Source organism: Natator depressus, chromosome 4 (genome assembly GCF_965152275.1).
Source record: "Natator depressus isolate rNatDep1 chromosome 4, rNatDep2.hap1, whole genome shotgun sequence".
Taxonomy (NCBI): domain Eukaryota; kingdom Metazoa; phylum Chordata; order Testudines; family Cheloniidae; genus Natator; species Natator depressus.
In genome coordinates this window covers 111,608,152-111,635,885 of record NC_134237.1, presented here as the reverse complement: position 1 = coordinate 111,635,885, position 27,734 = coordinate 111,608,152, and the positions used below count along the sequence as shown (strand labels likewise).

Here is a 27,734-nt window from a genome sequence, read left to right as displayed (position 1 = left end):
TGCTGGGCAGAGCTCACAGTGTGAAGCAGGAGACCTGCAGCCACTCACCAGGGTTGGTGAGGCTGGATGGTCTATCCTGAAGGAAGACTGAGATCCTTTGGGATCCTGGCACAGTGAAAAAGCTTCCTTGAAGAGACTGTTTAAAAGCTGGGGCATAGCACCGATCCTGTGGATCTGTGACACTGGTATTTGTGGGTGAGCTGGGTATTGTTTGGGTTGATATTTTTATTTCTGGCTGGTTACCTTTTAGTGTTTCTGATTTTATCTTCTCTGTGGTTGTATTTGTAATCTTTGCAAAAGTTGCCTAGAACCTGTGTAACCCACACACCTCCTGGGTGTGGTGCTCTGTCCCATGCAGTGGCACCAAGACCACTTAGAGATTAATGAGTCTGCTACAGCCTTAGCTAAGAGCGATATGGTTTTTAGCTCATGCAGTAAAGGCTCATGCATTTAGCTCCAGAGGTCCCAGGTTCAATTCCGCCTGCTGACGACCAGAGTCTGTTGGTGTTACACCTGGAATAGGTGCTTATCTATCTAGCTAGAGATAAAATGAAGATGCCATGTTTTGAGGTAGACTCTTCAGTTGCACTAGTTATTCAATGGAAGGCCACATGGATTACCAAGATAAAACAGGCTCATTCTCCAATTTCCAAGGAGCCTGCTCAGCTTTGCTGAGTAGTAACTGAAACCTGAGTCTGTTGACTGGGAGAAGAAAAACCCCATACTGGGGGGATGAGCAGGTCTTCTGGCTTAAAGCCTGCTCACAGCTCATCCATGGCACTAAGACACCCAAGACACTAAGCATTCCTACCTTAGATGGGTTTTCCTAGCTCATGGTCGGAAGCCCTGACTACTGTTCAAAGAGCATTCATACATATTTTATTTGTACATAGTTTTAGTTTTTAAGATTAGTTTTATTGCTACATGTGGGTGTTCACAAATTGTTCTGCTCAGTGAACCATTTAAAATCAAATATTAAAAGCATATGTGGCCATGATATGGAGCCTGAACACTGTCTTTGATGTGGATACGTAACTACAGTAGTTGTCAGGTTGCAGGCAACATTCTGATGATGCCCACATGATAAAAAGGAGAATGTAAATGCCATGGTACATGGTGGGCCACATACTCAGCTGGTGTAAATCAACATACCTTGACAGTCAATGGAGCTGTGCCTCCTCAAGGAATCCATTTTGAAGCACTTGGAGGAGAGGAAGGTGATCAGGAACAGACAACATGGATTCACCAAGGGCAAGTCATGCCTGACCAACCTGATTGCCTTCTATGATGAGATAACTGGCTCTGTGATTATGGGGAAAGTGGTGGACAGGATAGATCTTGAATTTAGCAAAGCTTTTGGTACACTCTCCCACAGTATTCTTGCTAGCAAGTTAAAGTAGTATGGATTGCATGAATGGACTATAAAGGAGGATAGAAAGCTGGCTAGATTGTCAGGCTCAACAGGTAGTGATCAACGGCTCAATGTCTAGTTGGCAGCTGGTATCAAGCGGAGTGCCCCAGGGGTCGGTCCTGGGGCCAGTTTTGTTCAACATCTTTATCAGTGATCTGGATGATGGGATTAATTGCACCCTCAGCAAGTTCACAGAAAACACTTAGCTGGGGGGAAAGGTAGATATACTGGATGGTAGGGATAGGGTCCAGAGTGACCTAGACAAATTGGAGGATTGGACCAAAAGGAATCTGATGAGGTTCAACAAGGACAAGTGCAGAGTCTTGCATTTAGGAAGGAAGAACCCCATGCACCGCTACAGGCTGGGGACCGACTGGCTAAGCAGCAGTTCTGCAGAAAAGGACCTTGGGATTACAGTGGACAAGAAGCTGGATATAAGCCAGCAGTGTGCCCTTGTTCCCAAGAAGGCCAGTGGCATATTAGTAGAATATTGGGCTGTATTAGTAGAAGCATTGCCAGCATATCAAGGGAAGTGATTATTTCCCTCTATTCGGCACTGGTGAGGCCACACCTGGAGTATTATGTCCAGTTTTGTCCCACTACAGAAGGGATGTGGACAAATTGGAGAGAGTCCAGCGGAGGGCAACAAAAATTATTAGGGGGCTTGGGCACATGACTTACAAGGAGAGGCTGAGGGAACTGGGGTCATTTAGTCTGCAGAAGAGAAGAGTGAGGGAGGATTTGATAGCAGCCTTCAACTCCCTGAAGGGGGGTTCCAAAGAGGATGGAGCTCGGCTGTTCTCAGTGGTGGCAGATGACAGAACAAGGAGCAATGGTCTCAAGTTGCAGTGGGGGAGGTCTAGGTGGGATATTAGGAAACACTATTTCACTAGGAGGGTGGTGAAACAGTGGAATGGGTTACCTAGGGAGGTGGTGGAATCTCCATCCTTAGAGGTTTTTAAGGCCCGGCTGGACAAAGCCTTGGCTGAGATGATTTAGTTGGTGTTGGCCCTGCTTTGAGCAGGGGATTGGACTAGATGACCTCCTGAGGTCTCTTCCAACCCTAATATTCTATGATTCTATGATTCATGCCTGATGAAGATCTGGCCTTTGATTTTTGAGAGTGAGAAATTGAAGAGACAGTTCATTGTGTACTATACATTTTAAAAGAGCCATATTGGCTAGCTTTATTCTGAAGAAAATTCTTTTGCACTGAAGTGTAATTTCAAGCACCACTATGAATGTGAGGCCACACAGACCCTGCCCATTATTCACTCATCCATCCATTAAAACAGAGCATTTGAACAAATGTCAATAAAATACAGTGAGGCACAGCATCAGCCTGGAAATACTTAGCCAGGCCCACCTAAGAGGACACATTCTGGCACATTTTCAATTCTGGTGCTTTATCTTACTGACCTTCTACAGGGGTATGAAAAAAGAAGACCAAACTGGAGTGTCATGTGAGGCAAAGTGAGCCAGGGCTGGGCCTCTAAGCAGGGCTGTATTTTTTTTCTTTCCCCCTGTATTTTTGCTCCAGTGAGCTGATTGTCTTGTTCCACATCATTTGTAGGTCTTGGCTAGAGCATGCACAAAATACTGTCGCTCAGCAGAAGCTAAACAGTGAGGCCAGAGTACCTGGGTCATGCATCTAAGGCACTAGCTGTATTAGGAGCAGGGCTTTGGAGCTGTCCTCCAGCTCCGCTCCAGCTCCAGACAAAAACCTGCAGCTTCGCTGCTCCGGAGCTGCTCCACGCTCCAGCTCCGGGTTCCGCTCCAAAGCCCTGATTAGGAGGCTCAGATTTTAGTTCTGTAGCTGTCTTGTTGTCTTTGCTTAGTCCTTCATTGCTTCACAGGATCTGCTTTTCAGTTACAGTTTGAATTTGAAAACAAAAATAGATTCCAGATGTCTTGCGTTTACTATTCCAGAACCACAAGCTAAACTAGCTAGTGACATTTACCTTAATGCAATTTTTGGGTAACTTTAACATTGATTCTCAATGACTATTAAATGCGATTGATTGTGATCTTTCCTGTTTTCCTCCACCGTTTTTTATTAATAGATTTTTCAATTGGTTGGAAAAGTGGTATTTTAAGAGGAATCGTTCAAGGAGTGATCCATAATCCAGCTGCCTGGCATGTGTACAGCGGCAGCATAATGAGCAGCACAAAGTGCAGTCTGACTGAATGCTGCAAATATCTTCATTTTTTCCCTTTTAGGTTTCAGCTCTGGAAACCGTTCCAATGCTAGTATCTTACAAGTGGCTACTTTTCTCCTCAGAAATGAATTGTAGAAGTAGGCACCTTACTTTATTTGAGCATAAGCTTTCGTGAGCTACAGCTCACTTCATTGTATGCATCCAGTGAAGTGAGCTGTAGCTCACGAAAGCTTATGCTCAAACAATTGGTTAGTCTCTAAGGTGCCACACGTACTCCTTTTCTTTTTTTTGAATACAGACTAACACGGATGCTACTCTGAAACCTGTAGAAGTAGGGTAACTTGCAATCTATCTATCAGTATCTCAAGTACACAACTGCACTGAGGAGTTGAAGATCGCCTCAGTGGCTAGGGTGCTAGCTTGAGACTTTCGAGAGCTGGGTTCAGTTGCTTGCTCTGCCACAGACTGCCGGTGTCATCTTGGACAAATAATTTAGTCTCTCTGTTCCTCCATTCCTCATCTGTAAAATGGGATAATAGCAGCACTTCCCTACCTCAAGGGGTGTTGTGAGGATAGATATATTACAAAGGTTGGTGTTGAGATACTATGGTAATGGTGAGCATATATGTACCTAAAATAGATGGCAGGCCAAAATTTTTGTGAAACATAACAATTGTATAATATTAAGAAGCATACTTTCCAAATGATACTTCCCTGCCATGTATTCTTTCATCCACAGGAATTAATGTGTCAGTATTACTGGCTCAGTCATCACATGTGACATGAAACCATACTTCACAGTTTCTATTGTTTCTACCTTATATTGTACCATACTGTTGTAGTTGCACCATTAAAGATATATTGTAGCATGGGATTTTCAAAAGTGCCTTAGACTTCAAGATGCTAAGGCCAGAAGGGACCATTGTGATCATCTAGTCCGACCTCCTGCACATTGAAGGCCACAGAACCTACCTCACCCACACACTCCTGTAACCTCTGGCTGAGTTTCTGAAGTCCTCAAGTCATGACTAAAAGACTTCAAATCACAGAAAATCCACCATTAACTCTAGTTTAAACCTGCAAGTGACCCCTGCCCTATGTTGCAGAGGAAGGCAAAAAAAACCCCAGGGTTTCTGCCAATCTGGCCCGGGGGAAAATTACTTCCAAATATGGCGATCACTTGGACCCTGATCATGTCGGCAAGAATCACCAGTCATACACCTGGGACAGAATTTTCTGTAGCAACTTATAGTCCTCCCCATTTTCTGTCCCATCACCGGCCATTGGGGATATTTGCTACTAGCAGTCGCAAATCGGCTACGTGCCATTGTAGGCAGCCATGGTGGCTTGCTTTTGAAAATTCCACCTCTATTTGTTATTTCCCCTCTGAACCCAAACTTTTTCTAGCTTGCATAATATTTTCCCATTTCAAATTGACCTCTACACAATATATCGTATGTTTAGCCTCACACATCATTTCACAGATGTAACTTTTATTTTCCAGACTGTAATATTTTGCAGCTATTATCAGAAATAGCAATCACACTTTATTTTATGATACAAATTATACATAGCTGTCACACGGACAGCCCAGCCAACCTGTGTATGATCCATAACAACTTAACAAGAGGCATTGATTATCACTACAAAAGTTTTTTTCTCCTGCTGATAAGAGCTCATCTTAATTAATTAGCCTCTTACAGTTTGTATGGCAACTTCCACTTTCTCTGTATGTGTATATATATATCTTCCTACTATATGTTCCATTCTATGCATCCGATGAAGTGGGCTGTAGCCCACGAAAGCTTATGCTTTAATACATTTGTTAGTCTCTAAGGTGCCACAAGTACTCTTTTTCTTTTTGCGGATACAGACTAACACGGCTGCTACTCTAAACCCGCGTATGAAATAGGTATCAAAGAAATGTTAATTAGGCTAGCAATCTCCAAATCATTCACTTTATACTGATAAGAATCAAAGAATAGTTGTTGCTAAGTGTATTTGTCTGTTTACCTGTATCTTGTTAGAAGTGTACCAATGTAACCCAATTAGCTGTTAGAGGCTAATTTCCTTTCATGTCTTAATTGCATTATATTAGTTAACTTTAAAATCAAAGATGTGAGATATTGCAGGACACATTAATCTACATTGTCTTCAGTTTAACTATCTCTGTTATAATGGAGGGCCAGTTAATAGTCTTATGTAAATAAGTGTAACCAGTTTACCTGTGTGTGCATAGGAAATGGTCTGTAAGCTATCTGCATGGTCTATTCCTACTGGGAGAAAAGCCCTGCTGTTACAATTTCTGTGAAGAGGCTTGTCAGCCTGCTAGAAGAGCTAAAAAAGAGAAGCCTGAGGCCTGATCCTTTCATCTCAGGTTTGCTTAAACTTTAACAGGAAAGGTTTAAGCCATAGGACCAAGGTCTCCAGGTAGATACCTGGATTATCCTGGAATTCTCAGGGGAAAACTCTAACAGACTCTACACCTGAACTGCCTAGAGGACTATAACCCTTTGAATTGATTCTAGAAAGACTTTTTACAAATCAGCAGCCTGACCATCTCTGCTATGAAACGGATCTATGGACTTTACCCACAGCTGTATGTATATTGATCTCTTAATAATTTATAACTCTCTTCTTTCTTTTTCCTTTTTTTAATAAATCTTAGATTTAGTTATTAAGAATTGGCTGACAATGTGATATTTGGGTAAGATCTGAGATTCATATTGAGCTGGGGATAAGTGTCTGATCCCTTGGGATTGGTGAACCTTAAATATGGTGAATCAGGTTTTCAGTAACCTCACACTACATTAGACTTGGTTGTCTAGATGGGAGCCAACGACTGGAATGGCTAAAGAGGACTGTCTTTGGCTTCTTGTTAACCAGTGTGGTATTACAAAAGCTCTTTTGTTACTGGCTTTGTGAATTTAATTATAGAATAAACCACTGGTTCGGGGGATTGTCTGCCCTATTTCTTGCAGTCTGCCCAGAGTATGGCATTCTCAGTGTGGCCCATCTAGGCATCTGGTCACATACTAGTCTCATAGACCCTGATCTTACATTTCTGGCATGCCTAAATTCCTACTGAAGTCACTTGGAGTTCTATGTGTGTAACAGAAGCTTGCTAAAAAGAAAAGGAGGACTTGTGGCACCTTAGAGACTAACAAAGTCTCTAAGGTGCCACAAGTCCTCCTTTTCTTTTTGCAGATACAGACTAACATGGCTGCTACTCAGAAGCTTGATAGAGTGCCAAAATTCTTCCTCAAAGGCAATTGTATCTTTCCATAATGGTCAAGTCATCTTTGAAGTATTCCATTTGCACCACAAAACATGATACTCCAGTTTCTAATTTGATAATGAATGGTTGGTACTGGAAGATAATAAATGTGGGGTTTTTTTACAACAAATGAGTCAGTCACTAAAACTGTTATCTCAAGTGTTTACTTTAACATTTCATCAGCATTTAATATTGCAATTGGGGACTGCGTCAAGACAATAGCAGCCAGCACAAACCTTAAACAACCCTTTCAACTGAGCCAAACTTGATATGTGTATCTGAACAAAAATATAGCTGGTATATTCTAAAATGAAAAAAAGAATTAAAAAAGGCTAAGAATTCTGGTTATTAGAGAAACCTATGTGTAAGGCTCTTTATTTCTCAGGGCTTGTCTACACTTCAAGTGCAGCTTGAAGCAGTGCAGCTTTAGCACTTAGTGGAGATGCTACCTATGCCAACGGGAGAACTTCTCCCATCAGCATAAGTAATCCACTTCCCTGAGAGGTTGATGAGAAAAGCCTTCCCGTCAACATAGCACTGTCTACACCAGCAGTTAGGTTGGTATAAATAACTATGTGTTCAGGGTTGTGGAAAATCCAGACCACTGAGCAATGAGGTTATATCAACATAAGTTTATAGTGTAGACCAGGGTTCAGAAATAGAGACTTATAGAAAAGGCACTGCTGATTGTCATTTGAGTACATTTGATACTTTGTTTACTCAAGTGGTCAACATTAATGAGAGAGAGTAACGAAAGGTTTGGTTTTGTTTTCCTCTAAAAATATCAGATTTAAAAAAATTATTAAAGCTAATGTTAAAAAAGTATACAGTATACAGGTTAAGAAAAGAGTGTCTGTACATCTGGATATAGTGCTTAGATTATCCACAAATACAAAGTTTGTTTATGCATGCATAATCAGCAATAACCCAAATTTAGGTGAATAAATTTAAGAATACAGTTTAGATATTGGCATCCAAAGTATTCTGGTACATCACTCATGAAAAGTTATACAGAGATTTGGATGTGGAAAGCAAATATAGCAATGAGTGAAGATTGTCCCTCAGTCATTGAGAATTTAGGGTAGGTTGTCCATTTAGAAAATTCAATCCTTGAGGAAAGTATTTCTAACTTTCCTCCTCTTCTGCTCCCATAAACTATTCCTCGTCTGCGGAAAACATTTACAGAGACTATTCCCTAAGCTAAAACAGTGACATTTTCTCAAGGGGAAAGGGATGGAAAAATTCTCTTCTGTGGAGACACTGATGAAAGATTTCAGAGTAGCAGCTGTGTTAGTCTGTATTCGCAAAAAGAAAAGGAGTACTAGTAGTTAGTCTCTAAGGTGCCACTAGTGCTCCTTTTCTTTTTACAGAGGAAAGACTGATCCAAACCACACACTTTTGGAAGATACACTAATGAGAGCAGTGGGAGCACCTACATAGAATAGACTAAGAAAAGAGTCACTTAAATGGCCTGTAAACAACAGTAAAGTAAAATTAAGAAAAGCAGCTCCCAGCCTCCAGCAACTCCACTAAGAACAAAATACAAATAACTAACCCACAATAAATGAGAAATATATTAACGTTACAAACAAGACAGTAACACAACAATTATTTTTCACTTTCTTTTAACCAGAATATTCTGCCAGATGGGAAGTGCACCATTCCTGGAAGCATCGTAATACCAGGTTGATGCATGGAGTGGATGGAGCAAGCTCCTATTCCATCTCCCTGTTTCAAAAATCCATTTAATAAAAGGTGGTGTTTCGTTTTCCTCCATAAATATCAGATACTAAGATACAACCAAATCCTGAGCAAGGTTCTGAGCCTATATAAGGCGAGATTCCAGTAGAAGTGGCACAATTTCACTCAGCTGGAAAGCTAAGTCATAACCTGTGTGGGGGACTCTGAGCTATGGAAAATGCCTATGTGACAACTCTGCACATTCTGGGCCCTGCAGTAACTATGAGGTTGAGGAAGCCTTCCCCCAGCCCTGCTGCATTTCAATGCATTTTTCTTCCTTTCATTCAGCCTTTGCTTCACTTCTGAGTATTTGGCCAATGGTCTCTGGAGTCATCACGATGTTACCAGAGAACAATCAAAAATATTGCAGCTGTAAGAACCCACCTACAATCCTGACACATCTGTGAATGCACATATAATCCTTGCTAAAACAGTTGTCACTTTAAACCTAGCAATAAAATGCAGTCTGCTGTCTACTGTTCCTACCCAGACCTGAAGAAGAGCTCTGTGTAAGCCCAAAAGTTTGTCTCCCTTACCAACAGTAGTTGGTCCAATACAAGATATTACCTCACCCACCACGTCTCTCTAATATCCTGGGACTGACACAGCTACAGAACACAGCATACTGCTCCTACAGTGAGACAATCACGTACAATCATAGTGCAAAACAAAGCCCGCAGAATGCTTTTTCCAGCTTACACAGCTGTGTTATGGCTGATGCAGACTTGAGTACTGGGAACAAACTAACAGCATGTGCGCACATGCTCAAGGTGCATTGCACACTGAATCATTTCTCTTTACTAAAAGCAGAATCCTTGGATTAACAATAGAAGCACACTTGTGGCTAGCTGGCTCTGAAACTGGTTGTGTGCTCCAGATATTTGTACTGAAAATGTAATTATAGAACAGAATCGGATTTAGTTTTCAATAGTGCTTTATTCTCAGAATCTCAAAGTCCTTTACAAGATATTGGATAAGTGCTTGTGCAGCGACTGTCTAAACAAACAATTGCCACTCAGGACTAGCACACAGACTTCACTGGATGTTAAAGCCAGCATACTACAACATTAGGGTCAGTTCCTGAAACCTGAATTCATAAGCAGTCCTGTTTTGTTTAACATTGTTCATACAAACTACATCTCAAACACTCTACAAACTAAAAATAAACAAAAGTACAGCTATGAAGCTGAATGAAAAATAATAGCACAGTTAAATTAAAATGCATGAACAAGGTAGAAAAGATATGTTTGCTGATGACGGAGGGCTTGTGTACACTTGAAACACTTTAGCGGCACAGCACTGAGGCTGCACCATTGTAGCACTTAATTTTCCACACTACTTAGGCCGACGGGAGAGGTTCTCTGCCCCGAGAGGAGGTAGACAGGTCAACGGAAGAATTCTTCCGTCAGCCTCGTACTATCTACTCCAGGGTTTAGGTCATCTTTACTGTACTGTTCAGGAGTATGGATTTTTCACACTCCTGAATGATGTATCTGGATCAACTTCACTTTCTAGTGTAGACCAAATCTTAATAAAGAGGAAGAGTCTGAGGCAGAGTGACTCAGGAAGACTGTTCCAGATGTCAGGAGCTGCAGAAGAGAAGGCTCTTGCAGTAGCAGTGGAAAAACTAGGTGAAGGGGCTGAGAGGAGTGAGAGCAGAGCTAGGGGAGTGAAGGGGAGATCTGAAACAAGATCCATTAGGTAGTATAGGGCTAGCCCACGAAAAGTGAAAAACAAAGTCGGAACATTTGAACTGGACCCTGAAATGAACGGCAACCAGCGGAGTAATTTGAGGACAGGGATGATGGTGGTGTACTTCTCTGTATGTCTAAGAAGAAAGACAGCAGGTTGGGCAATATAACTGGAGTGTAGCGAATGGAGATGTGAGGTGGGAGCACACAGGGAGAGGATTTGCAATAGACCCTGTGAGAGTTAATGAAGGCATGGATGATGAATTGATCACGGAATGTTGCAGGTTTGGTAATAAAAAGACTTGCCCTATGAGGCAATAAGGTTATCAGGAGTATTACGTTTATCACCTACTCTTCTTGAAAAGTGCCAGAGGATCTTCAGGTCAGATTCTTAGCTGGTGTAATTCTATTTATCTCACAGAAATTAGGCTGATTTACACCATCTGAAAACCTGGCCCTTCAACTTGTACCTCAGTAGTCAATGGAAAAGGGTGAAAAGGACAGTGGTTTGTTTGTCTCATCCCTCTAGTGCAGCACTGTGGTGCCACTGCTGGGTATAAGCCCACTTCTTAGTGTGCAACTTGAACCAGGACCATCTGAGATGATTTTCCTGTATTGAGATAGTTATTTGTATCCATACCAGTTTTAAAGTAACCCCCTAGCTGAAGAAGTATTGATTAGACTAAAAAGCCAACAGTTTTAAGTATATTTGCATTTCAACACACACATTCAGTGAATTATTGCATTTTGCTTTTTAAAGCCAGTAGGCAGATAAGAAGGGAAAGAGCAAAGCAGTGGAAAGAGATGAAAGGGGAAGGGTTGAAATGAGGAGATGCTTAAAACCTAAAATTTACGAAATTTAAGAGAGGAAGTGGATATAAATGGAAACTATATTGGGGAGTGAGAACTCTTCTCTCATTCAACTCAATATATCATTGTTCAATAGCCAGCTATAACTGGAAAAGGCATCTCAATTACAAATAAACCAGGCTTTGAAGTTGTGCCTGTGTTTTAATGCCTTCAATAAAGTTTACAAATAAAAAAGAGACCACGACTGAAGTTCAAAGAAGATCTTGACAATCCAAATTTAAAACGTTTAGAAAGTTGTGGAGACCCTTTGACAACATTAAAGTGATGTCAGGTACTGGACGATTGAGCTCCTCGTACTTTTTCATTTTAATTTTTTTCTCAACAAAACATGATCTTTTTCTGAAATTGAAAATGTCCATAAAAAGCTTGCCGTTTTAAAAAAAATCTTTTTTTTTCATTAAAACCAGAAAATTTGAAATGTTGATGTTTTGAAATTTTGGGGTTTGTTTTTGTTTTTCCCTTTTCTCTTTTTTTGCCACTGAATACAGTAGAATAAATGAGGACCAGCTGTTCTTTCTTTTTTCATTTCTTTTCTTTTGCTATTCTGTAGTTTATCAAAACTTCCTCAACTTTGGAAAAGTTACAGAGTGTCAAAAGGGAAAAGAAGTGGGAGGAAAGACCCTGGGGTATCATTCATTCTGCTGTATTCACTGGTAACATGAAAAGGCGGAAAACACCAAAAAACAAAACTTAAACATTTCAACATTTGAAAAGGTTTTGTTAACATTTTTGAAAAAACTTTGTGAGACAGTTTTTCCTTTTTTGATCAGCTCTACAGTACAGTGAATGCAGGAGCTCTTCCTTCTACTTTCAGGTGAGACTTGTCATTTCGATTGATTTTTCCAAAACCTTGAAAAGATGAATAAATATCATGTATAATAATTTTGTAGTTTAATGTTCTTCTTATGATTTTGTGTGTGTATACCAAAAATGTACCAGGTACTTTGCAACCAAAGTAGACTTCGTTGCTATATCATCTCTTCTACTTATGTGCCCTACCAGAGTGGTAGCTATGTGAAACAAGATATCAGAATGCTAACATAAAGAGACTTCTCTTCTCACATCAAAGGGGAAGATGCCTCTAATGTCAAGGATGAAGAAAGATACTGATATGACCCCCTCTTGCTCTTGGATAAACTATCACCGGTGGGGTCACTTTGAGAATCAAATATATCAAATGTAGTGAATGAAAATAAAGAAAATCAATGGGCTATGAGAACAACTTCAGTTTGTGATATGTTGGGTAAAACCCTGGCTCTAAGTCAATGGGAGCTTTGCCATTAACTTAAATGGGGCCAGGATTTCACCCATTGTCTTCTCAATCTTCCAGTCATTTTCAATGTTAATAGGATATGATGAAGTGGGACTTTTCTGTAATATTTTTATGACACCTATGTGTGCCACAGTTTCCCCCTACATTTTGCATGGCTACCCAGTGGAGGGAAAAGGATTGTTTGCTCTCATGGCAGATTAAGAGATATAGGTGTGTGTGTCACCTTCCTGTCTGGGTGGTATGAATAGAGTCATTAAGGGACTTGCTGAAACTGACCCAAATCAACAAGGATTCCTGGGGGAAGATGCAAACTCCAATGACTCATGGATTGATACTCTCAGCAGGGAAGCTGAGCAGAAACCCCAGCTAGAGAACAAAGGACTGGAAGGTGTGAGGTGGGGCATAAATTGACTCTGGAAGGAACTTGGAGCTCTCACCTGGGAACTGACAAAGGAATGAGGTCAGAGGGAGACTGAGAGCCTGAAAATGGAGTTCACTACAACTTGGCTGGGGCTCTGGGATGACCAGAATGGACTATGCTTTAGCTTCCATTTCTCTATGCTAACCTAAGGATTTCCTGTGCTGTGTTCCAGTTGACTAATATACCCCACCGTTTTGAAAATGCTCCTTGAGTGTCATCATGAATACTTGGTGAGGTTCATTAATCCTGAAGCGTATACAAGTCTCTCTACCAGTAGGCTGTGCTGTCTCATCTGGACTTGCTAAACAGAGCTCATGAGGTTCCTCCGAGAGACTGTTCCAAAGCTGGGGGAATAGCACCGGTCCTGTGGATCATGGTATAGAAACTGTACATATGCTTTGAAAAGAGAATAGATTCTCTGGTCTGTAAATTGTTCTACATCTGCCCAAATACGGCCTGAAATGCATGGTGGGCCGAATCCTGGCCCTGCTGAATTTAATGGCAGAATTCCCATTGAGTTTAATGGAAACAGGATTTCATTCACTCTGTATACTGTAAAAGCCGATGAGGGTGACATTCACCCCTGTGCACAGAGCAGCAGAAGAGGGACCACATACATCCCTCTTAAGACCTCAAAATAGGGCATAAGTGGAGTTGAAGTGTTGCCTGTGCCTTGTATTCGCCTTTTGCACAATGGCATGTTTCACCTTTAAGAATTATTAACATGAGTTAGGGTTTGTAGGAGGGAGGCTAAAACAGGTGTGTTGTTCAGCACCACAGTAAAGATATAAAGGGAGAGTCAGAATGGGTTCTTGCTTATAAAAACAATTACTATTACAGAAAGGGTGTTTTCCTTACTCCTTTATTTATATTATACTATATTATATTTATATTTATTATATACTGGAAGGAAAATCTCACTGAACAGGCAACTGAAAGACTAACATTTAAAATGAGGAACTGACCTGGAATGTTTTAATACTATTTGCCCATTGTTTTTTGCAGATCTTCCCTCGAAGAGCATGGATCTTCTTTCTACTCAAAGCTTATAGCTAAATATTTTGGTCTGGATTATTGTCTTTTGCTTGATACACAGTCTAACCATTTGCTCCACTGGCACTTGCTCCAAATGCTTGTCTTGTTGTTTTACAAAAGCTATAGATATTTTTGAAATGGCAAACAAACAAAAAAGAGAAAAAAAGGAAAAAAAAACCTCATTTTTGGAGAAGGGAGAAATCTGTAAAAGACTGCTCCCAGGCTATGTATGATATCATGAATGCCACGTTTAAGTCTGGGTTGCACTTACCGGCTAAGATATTGAAACTCCTAGAAAATCCAGGTTTATAACAGAAAAGCAACAGTAACCTGTTTAGGACTATTAATGAGAATAAACGGAAGGCGCAGAATCTGAAAACCCTCAGGCTTGGGTATTTGTGAAATCAAAGAAAGGAGGTTGTTGCATTTGTGAACAAAATAAAAGCTGAAAACATGCACAATGCAGTTACCCCAGTGTGTCTCTGCAGGAAGTAGTGTTCATATAACTTACCAATGTTTAAAATGTCATACCACAGTTCCTATGCTAAAATTGTTCATTCTTATGTTACTGCTCAAATATGCACTGAGGAGTGGGCCAACAGATATAGTAGATTTATTCTAGTTGCCAAGGTCAAGGATTCTTTTTTTTTATTCAACCAGCAGGGAACTCTTTCCTCAGTAACAACTGATAGACTGTCTGCTTTGCATTCTGTTGTCAGTGTGCACCACTGATAAAAATAAAAAAAAAGTACGTGAGAATATTTTTAAAGGGGAATCAGGAAATTACTTATCAATCTGAAGCACCAGACAGTTATGTATAGTCTTCGGTGCCAAAGTTAGGGGGTTTTCAGTACAACATCTGCATTCACTATAATTCAGAGACTCCAGCTGCTGGAAGCTCTTGCAAGGCATGTAAGTAAAGGGCTTCATTTCTCTGAAGCAAACTTTCTTTATTCTCTTGCCTCATAAAGATGCTTAAGCAACCCAAATTTCAAATGGGTTTGGTTATGCTATGTCTGTTTTTATCTAGCAGTGTTGCACTGAATAATGCATGCCCGTGTGCACGATAAATAACTTTGCATATTCTAAGAATGAATTGTGTGTGAACTGTGATAGGAGCAGAGTCTGTACGCTGATCAATCTCTCTTTGCTTTTAAGTTCACTGAGAGTGCTGTTCTCCATTTGTGATCTGCATGGAGAATGATTCAGTTTCTTTGATTCCATACCATGTTTTCAAGGACAATGTGAAGCTGACAGCAAAATGTAAAACCTGTGTAAATAAGAGTGATTAGTAGAAAGCAAGTGTTCACAGAAATGTCAGAGTCCAGTAGCATGGTATGAACTGCATTGAACAAGGGTTATTGGTGTGACTTACATGTTGTAGCCATTAGGTTTGGGTGGGCACTGACTGTTCAGCAAAAAGAACATGAAAAGGCATTATCAGACACTTTTGGATGCTTGATAAAAGCTCGTCTCATTTTTCTTGTTCGTATTTAAGTTCTGAAGTAGTCATTGTTGTGGAGTCATTTGAAGGGTTGGTTTTTTTGTTGCTCTTCCAGATTCAGCGTAGTGCAGTCACATATTTTATTAACATTGAGCCAGATCCCACAGTTCCTCCATATTCTTAACTCAGGGCAAAATCCCGCTGACATCAATATGCCAAAGTAAGGACTAGAGGGTCTGGCCTGTTCTTGTATTGATTTCATACCTGCAGATAGTAAGAAGTGTGAATGATGAACCATTGTTGTGTCCAAAGGTTCCCCAAACTAAGTGTCTTTATTAAGCAGGGCAGATTTAGTTTCATGTGAAATCAAAAGTTCAGTGGTTCATCAGAAGCCTGTCCAAAACTTCACGATGTCTCCTCTCATTCAGACTCCCAGCTCCCTGCAGGTTTGCTAAAGCACCCTGTCCTTCCGACTTTCATCTCTCCTTCCCTCCCAGTGCCTGTCCATCAGTACCTTGAGAGAGGCCTCTCCCTCCATTCATGCAACACTCTGAAAGGCACAAGGCCCTGGAAATCTGGCATCTTCCCACCTGGCGATACTGGTTATCATTATTTATCATTTGTTACCACAGTAACCCATTGTGCCAAGTGCTCTGCAGATGCAAAGAGATTGCCCCTGCTTCAAAGAGCTTGTTGCCATTCCCAATCCTTCCACAAACCTTAGTTTCTTCTTTCTCTCCCCCATGACTGTTCTTTGCTTTTAGAGACAGGGAAGTTATGGGGGTGAAGGAAGTACAAGGGCCTGATCCAAAGAATACTGAAGTCAATGGAAAGACACTCTGACTTCACTGAGGTTTGAATCAGGGCTTCAAATGTATGGATGGGTTGACTGGAGAGCTGAGGTTGAAGGTAAAGCTGTGGAGAGTTAAGCTGAAGGTAAAACTCTCTTTGACTGGAGTGGGAACAGGATGCGGCTCAGTGTGAGAGAGCTTGCAGGGTGGGAACAGTAGCATATTAGAAGGTTATAGGGATAATAAGGAGTTATTAGATAGAGGTGGGGATGCCAGAAGATTCACCGGAAAGGCAGAAGTCTCAGTCATTCAGGGAGTAGTGGGAAATGTTTACAAATGTTCTGAGTGTGAAAAAACATTCAGGTTCAAATTGAAGATGAGATTCTTTTATTTCCCTTTCTTGCTCAGTTTCATGGCCAACTCATCCCTAGTCAGAAAAGTATTACTCCAGTAAGAACATAGGTTGTATTTTCAGAATCTGTGTGTGTTCATGTGTTTTATTAATCTCTTGGCAGCAAATACATCTTCTGAGCAGAAAAACTTTCTGAAACTTTCATAGTCTGTTGCTTTGATGCAGCAGATGTCTATGATAAGCAGATGGTTATAGCTTTGGATTTTTTTTAACATCTTCAAATATTCTGCTGTGTATTTTTTCTATGAGCAGGAATGTATGGGGTCTCACCATACAGAACTGATCCAGTGAATGAAGAGCATCTATGTCTGGGTGCATGATGTCATTTCCTAGCCCACAAACTCATAAACCGCATGTCATCTAAGATGTTTTGTTGTGGGCTATTTTTGCCCCATTACTCAATCTGTGTAACATTTTCAAGTTAGAAACTGAGTGCCAAATTCTGTTTTCAGATGCACGAGTCTGGTGCAAGCTTAGTCAATGCAAGCAATCAAAGTGAGGAGTGAGTGGAGTTGCAGCAGTATAACTGCAGACTGAATTTTGACTCTGATGTATATGTAGTAAAAAGGCTGAAATTTCATTATGGTAAAATTTCTTAGACAAAATAATGCAGTGCCTGTGGCAATACCTAAGACGTTTGCATTTTTATTCTAAAACCTTATTTTCAAGAGCTGCGATATCTATGAAATCTGCTCTGTGAGTAATCTGAGAATGTAAGATCTTAGCCTAGAAATAGATTTTGGAACATAAGTTGGAAATATAAGGGTGAGATCCTGGCCCCACTGAAGTCCTTTCTCCTTCCCACCCTTCCCCCACTTTCAGACTTAAACAGGGTTGTTATTTTTTTTATGGAACTCTGCAGACAGCCTGTGACATGAGAATATTGTTTAAAACTGAATTAGTTGATTTTAGAAACAGATTATTGCATATGTACAGTACATTTTTAAATTAAAAATAACGTAAGAATTGTTACCAACGTGGATTTAATACTCATGGAAAGCACCAGCATTGACCTGCTAGAGTATAAGAACCTCATTCTGATTAATGGTTTGGAATTTTTCAATTACAATGCCATCAGGACTTCATACAATGGAAAGCTGATACTGTCTATTGCTGATAATTGCTTCCTGCAGGGGTTTTTGCATCTTTCTCTTGAACAGCTGGGACCGGCCATTGTCTCAGACAGGGTACTGGCCTAGACCGACCGTTGGCTTTTCCCAGTGTGGCAATTCCTGTGTCTTTATTTTGGAAGCGTTAAGATCTATTTTGTGTCTGATACTGTCGGGAAAAAATATAAATAAAAACAGATCTAAGTAGGTTTCGTCCTGATGGCCCACAATGACTATTATTACTAGATGACACAAAGGTTAGGAATTTGTATACCAAGTGGGAGAGAAAAGGAGTACTTGTGGCACCTTAGAGACTAACCAATTTATTTGAGCATAAGCTTTCGTGAGCTACAGCTCACTTCATCGGATGCATACTGTGGAAAGTACAGAAGATCTTTTTATACACACAAACCATGAAAAAATACCAGCAAGAGAGTGGGGTGGGGGGAGAGAAAACCTTTTGTAGTGGTAAACACCCATTTTTTCATGGTTTGTGTGTATAAAAAGATCTTCCGTACTTTTCCACAGTATGCATCCGATGAAGTGAGCTGTAGCTCACGAAAGCTTATGCTCAAATAAATTGGTTAGTCTCTAAGGTGCCACAAGTACTCCTTTTCTTTTTGCGAATACAGACTAACACGGCTGTTACTCTGAAAAGTGGGAGAGAGTTGGCTGAAATATGAGACTCTTGGGATGCTTTTCTCTTTTAAATTGTGACTGTTTAAAGGCTGTGAACACGTTAATGCACTAAACATTCCAGGTGGCACTCTGCTACCTGACAGCGACATTGTTTGCAGAAAGGACCTTTTAAATAAATCCTGTTAATCTACTTTTGGGGGCATGCCAAACTTCTTTCACTTCAATCTGCATTCTAACAGATTAAGTCAAAATTCTGTTTCCCGTGTAGAGCCCTACTGCACAGGTATCTATTTTAGGTACTCATATGACCCCCACTCCCATTTCTGTAGTATTTGAGCACCTCATAATCTTTAATGTATCTATTCATATAACATCCCAGAGTTTACAGATGGGAGAACTGAGGCAAGACTAATTGTTATGCCAAAGAACTCTCTGGGGGAATAGGGATTTGAATCTGGGTCTTCTGAATCCCCAGATAGCACCCTAATCATTGGATCATTCTTCCTCTAGGTATAGCATGCTCTGAGCATCATTGGAACTACCAATAACCTCAGTGGGAGTCAAGTGCACTATCACTTGATTTTTGGGGCCCAGCTTGAAGTGAGACAGAGGGGGCCCTAGGCAGAGCTGGGTAACTTGCATGGCGTTGCAGGTGGGCATCTTGGATCTGCTTTTGTTCTCTTAGGGAGTGGATTCCAAGGGTTTGCCTCTGGGGAAGATTATACCCCCCACATTCATCCCTTCAGTTGGTGTAAACGAGTCCACCTCCACAAAGAAAAACTGCAGCATTCTCTGCTATGGTGAATGTTGTCATCACACAAACCATTCTCCCCCAGAATCTAATGGTCTTTGGAGGATCTTGGCTCATGAAGAAGCTGTCAGATGGCGTGTGGAGGCCCAACGTGGCACCACAGTAACTGGGGAGAGGTGTGGTTAGTGGGATCCCTGTGGTAGGCAGAGTGACAGACGGTCCTGTTGACTTCTCCATACTGCTATGACAAGATTTGTCCTGCACTTGCTCTAGTCTGATGCCTCCCAGGAGTGCTCTCAAGTCGACTGAGGGCTCTCATACAAATGCTGCAATTTAATTTTGGATTACTTTGAACTTCTGATAAATCTAAATGCCTTTTTTTTTTTTTTTGCAAACTTGGTGTGAAAGACAATTAAGTCCCACCAGGTCTACAAAGAGTCCCATGAATCTGCTCACTGTGTGGTACTTCACTTCCTGTGGGTTTTCCCATGGAAGGGGCAAAATGGCCCTCTGGTATCTCAGCATTAAGAAGGAGCTTTTCAGTGTAAGATTTAGCCACATGAACTCTTCCAACTTTTAATTAACTTCGCTTGTGTAGTCAAAGCCACTATGTACATCACACTAAAAACTTGTCCTTGTGGAGTTTCACCTTCAGATAAGCCTGCTGTCCTCTGTTACGGCTAGGTTTTAGGTATTTCCTTCTTGCGGTGCTGCAGTATTTTCTAGATTATTAGTGTCTTTTTCCTAAAGTGTCTGTGTACGACATATTATAGCCGTGCATCACTTCCCTGTAGCTTTGAGAATCAGTATCTTTTGTGATGGTGTTTAGCACTGCTCTTGAAGTTCACGTGGTAATGCAGACTTCATGCTTGGCTAGTTTTTGCTTCATATGGCTTCTACCATCTTGTCTACATTGCTGCCAGTGTTTTCTATCACCTCCACAGGGACACCAGATGCATCTAACGGCTCCATCTTCAGTTTCCAAACTGAAACAAACTATGGAAAGCAGCCATGTGTTGTTCAGATGCTGCGGGGAGAGGAAGGGAGATTGTTTCTTGCTCAATCAGTTCACTCACTGAGAATTTGCTTTGTCTCAAATTACTGTCACTCTTTTGTCCCTATTTTTTCTAGACCTAATTATAACATTTAACTATAACTGAAGAAGACAAGGAAAGAACATTTTGAAAACAAGTGCTAGTATGTAGTGAGGGACAGTGGACCTTTTTCCCAACTGAAGAAATAAGACAAGAGGGAAGAAGAATTTAAATGCTGCGGCCATTCAAAAATTAGCAAAAAGCCAGGTACGTGCTCCTACCCCAATCATGCATACGCAGATACAAGGTATAATGTACTAGTGTAACCTCACAGCACAGCAGCCTTCCCAAACTGAAAACTAGCAGGGATAAAAGTACTTCTGTACTTTGGCTCTTAATTCCATTAGTTGCGTTTCCAACGTTGAGTAGTTATTTTGATTTGTGCTTCATAGCATAGCTGATTTTTTCCATTTATAAGGATTCATCTTGTAAATTGTTACATGGATTCATAGTACATGCACTGAGCAGTGCAATTAGGCTGGAGTGTTGGAATATATTACCTTGTTTGTTTCTCACTATGATTATTCCAGCTGTTTTTTGTCACGGACTTTTTCCAAGTGTAACCGGCCCCCCCTTCTGTTCACCATTCCCGTTTGAGGTTGTTCAAGATAGCAGTGTTGCCAATTCTCATGATTTTGTCACGAGTCTCATGATAATTATTCTTTTCCTTAAAGTCCAAGCTCTTGGAGTCAAGTAGATATGTGACGATTTCAGCCTTCATTCTTAAAGAAAAAGTAAGTTTCTAGTTCTCCTGGCTGTGTGGAGAAAGCTTCAAAATGTGAACCCAGTGCACCCTAAAGGCTCAAGCAGCAGAAGGCAAAAAGAACACCAGATCTATTATTTTTACATGATCTCATGATTTTAAAGCCAATCTTACAATTTTTGGTGAGCCTGACTCATGATTTTTCAACATTTCAACATTTTCAACAGAACACCGAGTCAAAAAGGGACCCTCCCCAGCCCAGTGAAAATGAGCGAGGGTGGGGAAGAGTGAGCGACGGAGGGAGGTGGGATGGAGTGAGCAGGGCGGGGCCTCGGAGAAAGGGCGTGGCAAGGGTGTTTGTTTTCTTCGGTCAGAAAGTTGGCAACCCAACCTTGTGGCTTTTTGCATAACTTTGGGAAACCAAGCCTGAGGCTCCCCAGTGTGCTCTGCGTTATGTGTCAATGCGTATTCACCACAGACTGGACCCACTGAGACAAACCACCAGGAACAAAGTTGTATTCCATAAGGACAGGGCCGGCTCTAGGTTTTCTGCTGCCCCAAGCAAAATAAATTTTGGCCGTCCCCCACCTCCCGCCCTTTTTTTTTTTTTTGGCTTTTACACGTTTGCACTTTGCAATTTTTTTTGTTTTGTTTTTGGGTTTTTTTGACTGTTTAACGTTAAAAAAATGAAAACAGAAAATTTGTACTGAGTGAAATAAAACAATTTCCTACTAGTGTATTCATTTAATTTTAACAAAATCACAATTACAAACAATTTGGGGTTCAACTATACACTGTAATGAAAAATGTTAGTGTCTTCCGGTGCGCCCAGTTTCTCATAAATTAAAAGAATTTATATGAACTGAATTTTTCTGGTTTTTATACTTGCGTAGTCTTTTAAAAATTCAGTGAAATCTAAATTTTGCGCAATGGTACTTTCAATTGAAATTAATGCGAGTCCTGACAAACGATTTTGAGACATGGTGGACCTCAAATAATTTTTTAGTAATTTCAGTTTTGAGGAACTGCGCTCACCAGAAGCCACTGATACTGGTCATGTTAAAAGAATGTGTAATGCTATAGCAGTGTTTGGAGTGAGGTGCTCGGGGCTGTACATCCTGCCGGTGGGCCCCCAATCCGATCTCAGACCCGGCCCCACCTCTGCAGAGGGGACTAACCGCCAGAGCGGCTGGGGGGCGGGTCAGCCGCAGGGAGGGGGGCGGACCAGGGACTGCTGGGGGGCGGGTCAGCCACGGGGAGGGGGGAGGACCAGGGGCGCCTGCCCAGCGCCGAGCTGCCCGGGGCAGCGGGTCCCTTACTGGCCGCAGGTCCGGCCCCGATTCCGGGCTCCGCTCGGCTCCGGCTCCTCTACTGCTTGTGACACGTGTGGCAGGGGCGGGCAAGGAGGGAGGAGATGCATCGTCCACTCCCCCAGTGGTGGGGGGCCAGGGCAGGGACTGCCCCCGGGCCGGGACCCCCACGCTGAGCCTGCCATCCCACCCCACGCAGGGGTTCATTGGTTGACTGAGTGGGGCCGGGGGGGGAAAAAAGGCTGGCCGGAATGCTGCGCCTGGAAATGTGCCGCCCCAAGCACGTGCTTGCTTTGCTGGTGCCTAGAGCCGGTCCTGCGTAAGGAAACACAGAATAGGATTACAGTCCAGCAGCTTCCTCTCTGCTTGCTTGCTTGATGCTCCCAGCTCCCGTCAGTGCTGAGACTTTCTGCGGGAAGGGCAGAGGGGACTTCCTGGCAGGAACCAGGGAGCTCTCATACCATGCAGTAGTTTGTAGTCCACAACTTGTAGTTCCCCCTGCTGCTGCTGCTGAAGAACCCTGGACATTGGGCTACACCATTAATAGCAATGCCACAAGACTAATGGGTAAATCTGGTGTGTTCAACAGGGAGCTGTGTTGGTGGCTAAGATTTATGCTATACTACTAAGCAGTGTGCTCAGATGAGCACCACAGAAATATTTATAAATAAGTAAGTGCACCAAGGAAGAATGGAGCTCCAGCTAATAAGAGGGTGTGAATGATCTTTTCAATTGTTCTGGCCTTGACAGTTATTACAATAATGTGAGGAGTTCACAAACTAAAATGGTATACTAGATGCTAGAAAGGAAGGATGGCCTTGTCGTTATGGCAATGAGCTAGGACTCAAGAAGCCGGGGGTCAATTCCAATGTCTGCCACAGATTTCCTCTCTGACCTTGGGCAAAGTCACTTCATCTTTGTGTGCCTCAGTTCCCTGTGAATAACAGTAGGGGAACAATGTCTCCTTTCTCCCACTCTTTGACTGTCTTGTCTATTTAGATAAAAGGTAAAGAAGAGCCTGTGGGAGTTTGAGGTGCAGGAGCTATCTACAGAAGAAAATTGGAGTTTTTAGGCGGGCAGGGCTGGATGAAGGATGGAGCAGTATAAAGAACAGAGCAAGTCCATGTGACACCTGGAGTTTCTCCAGAGAGGCTGGGTTGCCAAACCATGTCAGAAAGTACCAAATAAATGAATAATGAAAAACCTTACACAGATAAAACATAAAGCCAGCTGTGTGACCTCTGTTGGTGGGGGGGAACACTTTAAAACCTTGCTTAAAAGAGGCCAGCCCGGGGACTCTTCAAATGTCAGGAAGGAGCATCAGAGACACAGGAGCAAAAGTACAAACACTTCATCTTGCTAGACCTCTGCAAAAAGGCTCTATGGATCTGCAAACCTAAGAGGAAACATAGTGTAGGGTGCCTAAAGTTTGGTGTGATACTTAAAGGTTGAGCCCTTGACTGCTTCCAAATTTAAACCACAAGCTGAACTCAGTTCACTCAACAATAGGCAGCTAAAGCAGTGGGCAAAGAGCAGACTTTCGGACAACCACCATAAAGCACATTACAGCAAACAAACAAAAAACTCTGATTCTGCTAATTTTCAGGTTTTATCTGGGTTCTTCCAACAACTGCATGAGTAGGTGGTTACCTGCAGTATTACTGTTCTTAGGTATTACCTGGTTCTAGTGTGTTTTATTAACTGTTCAGCCCTGCTGCAAATGGTTGAAACAAGGTTTCTGTCTTGTTAGGCCACACAGGGAAAATGCTTCCCCAAATGCACATTTCAAATGACGGAAGTGTGCACAAAAAAGTTTTGAATTGCAGGGGTTGGAGAGAAGGAATTCTTCATCTCAGGCTGCGTAGCCACTGTACAGCCGCTGCTGGAGACTGGAGGTTGCAATAGCTCCTGCGACATGGGAGGCAATGGCCAGTGGTTCTCTGCAGCAGTGGATTCACCTGTCTGGCTCCCAATCAGCTGTGCTCCCCAATGCTCAGTGTGGACTCCCCACATCCTGCCCCCTTGCTTTTGCAGTGGAATTACACTGTCTTCTGCATCTGGAGAGAGGAGTGAAACAAGACTTTCCTTTATGAGATTAGATAAGTTTCTTTGATTTGCTGACGTGTTCAAGCATTTGCTGCAGCAGTCAGTGAGGTATCTTTTGCTTCAGATTGGATTTACTTTAAAACCAATTAGCCTAATTCATCTAGATGCTGATGATTACTCAAGATGTAGTGTTAGCACTACCAGGATCTTGGATTGGTTTCAAATCAGTGCTGGACTCAGAGCTCCTCTCATCTGAGCCCTGTTTCAGAGACATGCCAGGTAAACTGGGCTCAAGAGATTAGATTAAATTTGTTGGCTGTGTTTGTGAAGCGTTCTTGGAGTAAGAACAGACAATCCATCTAGAAGACATGCATAAATGATCAAGTAGTTGAGTCTAAGTCACCCAACAGAGATGACTGTTACTTCCAGGCCAACTGCTGATACAATTCCCAAGTCACAGATTGACAAAGAAAGGGGTTGACTGGTGGAAAACAGTGAACAGAAAGAAGGAGTGAGAAAACAACATTGCTGATAAATGAGCAGGATGGCCGGACACAGGTGGAGCAATAATTCAAGAAGCACCCGAAGGAACTGCACTGACAAGGCCGGGGGAGGAAATGGCTGTTTTGTTTACTGGGGCATAAGACAAATGACAGCAAGCTCAGTGCATTTGGCAATGGATATCATGTATTGCCAGTACACTAGAAATGAAAGTATTAACCCTTTTGGAATAGCTTTAATACATCAAGTAAAATAAACCTTCGGCAAGGCTGTGAGCAGGAGGAGATTGCCAATGGTTTTTATGTTTTGCCCTTTGATTTAACAATAAAAGAAAATCATGCCAGGTCAGGTCATATTTCCTGCCTTCTCTGGCCTGTCTTACAGGGTGGGTGTGTAAGGAAAAAGGTGAGGGAGCCTCTTCATCCCCTACAAACAGTCAGGCAAGACACCTCCATAGAGCCTGATTCATCACTGCCTTGTACTCTGTGTTGTCACTTATACCCATGCAAAGGGAGTGCAAAATGCTACTAGCCTCGCATGCCACACCCAGGTATAAATGACTACACAAGGGGCAGGCAACAGTGAATTGCACCCACAGTGCACAGGTGTGTGCTGGGGAGTGCAGCCAGGAAATGCACCAGCCTGCACAGCAAATCCACAAAAGGGTAAAGTATATAGCTAAGGAGGTGTGCCTAGGTCCCCAGCCCAGCTAGCATATACACTCCCTGCAGGAGTAAAGCACAAGCAAGGAGATGTATGTTGTTCATTCCTGTGTCCCAGGCCTCTTGGAGAAATCTCACCTTCACGAACAGGATTCCTCAAGGAGACAAACAGCTCTGTCCCCCTTTCCTGCCCTGGCCAGGTCAGGGGTTGGCCTTTTGTATTTTTGAACAATAATAGTTTCAAGCAACACAAATCTTCTGTCACTGAAATCTATTTCAGACTCTTGTGCAGAGTCTTAGAGTTGAAGACAACATCATCCTTGTCCTTGTTTCTTATCACTTCCTATCTCTCCCCATTTCTTCTCACTGTTCCTTTCCTTTTTTTCTCTCACTCTCAGATTTGAGTCTTCTTCCATGCTACCCACTATGCCTAGGGTGGCCTCCCAGTGAGCTAGGCAACCTATCAGTCTTTACTCAAGTCTCTTTATTCACAGTGTGTGTGCCCCATGGACACTAACCCATATCATGATATTACCATAACTACGCCAATATATTTATTTTTTTACCATTGCCTTTGCTATCTGTCTTTCTTTAGACTGTAAGTTCCTCTGGGAAGAGACCATGTCTCTATTTATGTCTTGTACAGCAAAGATTTCACTGTCAGTGCTTAACTGACAATAATCACTGTATTCCCATAGAATCATAGACTCATAGAATCATAGAATATCAGGGTTCGAAGGGACCTCAGGAGGTCATCTAGTCCAACCCCCTGCTCAAAGCAGGACTGATCCCCAACTAAATGCTCAGAGGTGATCTCTTAAGAACAGATCTGAAGCACATTGGTGGGGAAATTTTGCACTGCTGCTCCCCATGCACCATTTGTTCTATTGACAAATGGAGGACTTCAAATGCAGATGCAGTCAGCCTGGTATTTTCATGGATTTATTTATGAGAGGTTCCTATAAAATATATCTGGGTGGAGAAGGGAGTTTAAAAACATTGGGCCAACTTCTACTCCATTACACTAGTCTACATCTGGAATAATTCCATAGCAGTCAGATGAGTTACTCTGGATTTATACCAGACCATAATTTGGTCCACTGACTTTATTACATCCAAGCAGAATGTCGTATTAATTAATTCTTATTATTACTTATTTTATTATATCCCAGTGGACATGGATATGGTATAGTATGTACTATAACCTACTTGAATGTTTAATGTCAATTGTGTAATATTGTCATTCAGCAAGAGTTATTTGAAAAAGTCTGTCTATAATTACCTTAAGGTTTGATACTGCTGCCCAGCAGCATAGTATCTGCGCACCTCCACATAAATTTTATAACTGCAGAGAAGTCCCTAGTGGACTTCATGGAGTCTCTGGCGCTTCTCCTTTTTCAGGGTCAAAATTGTGCTTGAGGTTGCATTTAGTTTAGATTTGTTATTGTTGTTTTCAGCTTTTGTTAATTTTGTCTTATTTTCTTCAAAAAAGCTATTACGTGCAGAAATATTTTAAACAGAAATGTTGAAAAAATACTCCACAATGTGCAATAGTTTCGTGATTATTTTTAATTCTTGGTGAGAACCAGTTTAGACCCAAAAGTGAACTATTCTATCGTCCTTACAAAACTGATGTACACAAAACTCTGGTATGCTGGTAATAATGTATCAACCATTTTGGCAACTTGCTAATAATATTTTTAAAAAAATAGGAGTTACAGTAAATGTGCAGGTGGGGGCGAGTTAAATATTAAAAGTAGTTTTACTGAAAAATCAGCTGTATGACAACTGTTTAGGTAACAAATTATCATGTGGAAAAATGCCCTGAGTTGATGTTGATTACGCTCATTTGGATACTATCCATGCTGTTTAAGATGACTCAAAAAGAACAACCATTATCCAAAGTCTACCGAAGTCAGTAGAAGGACACTCATAGACTTCAGTGCACTTTGGATTAGACCTTAAATGACCAAAGCTTGCACATCTGTGCAAAGTATTATACTCATTTGGTAAACTGAGGCAAGGAGCCTCTAGTTACTGTCAAAGGGTCACAAAACAATTTAATGACAGAGTCCAAGACGAGAACCTAAGAGCCTTGTCTCACAGGCAGAGTCATCCCTTGGGTATGGTGAATCGGGGCGACCGCCCCAGGCCCCGTGCTGTGTGGGGTCCCATGCTAATTTTGAGGAGGCAGGCAGGGAGGTGAGGCAGGAGATGGGCGGGCAAGTGGGGTGAGGAGGCAAGCGGCAGGAGGGCTGGGGGGGCGAGAGGAGCCCCCTTACCAAACCCTCCCCCTCCCCCCAGCGCCTCCTGCCCACTGGCAGGCCCCTCCCTCTCAGCGCTTCCCCCTCCCTCTCAGTGTCTACCTTGGATCAGGTGTTTTGCGGCATCAGGA

The 27,734-nt window shown here is 41.9% G+C and overlaps 1 protein-coding gene and 1 pseudogene across 3 annotated transcripts in view; one reads left to right on the top strand and one right to left on the bottom strand.

The window, feature by feature from the left end:
- Positions 1 to 8,495: 8,495 nt before the first annotated feature.
- Positions 8,496 to 8,630, bottom strand: LOC141987015 (U2 spliceosomal RNA; annotated as a pseudogene).
- Positions 8,631 to 14,575: 5,945 nt separating this feature from the next.
- Positions 14,576 to 27,734, top strand: part of C1QTNF7 (C1q and TNF related 7) — a 59,657-nt gene continuing 46,498 nt past the window's right edge. For 2 of the 3 annotated variants that reach the window (XM_074950142.1, XM_074950140.1), the window contains exon 1: positions 14,576 to 14,789. The gene's annotated coding sequence lies outside the window, so the exon portion shown is untranslated. Of the gene's footprint in view, positions 14,790 to 20,154; positions 20,325 to 27,734 lie in introns of all 3 variants that reach the window. The other variant, XM_074950139.1, reaches the window with a different exon arrangement.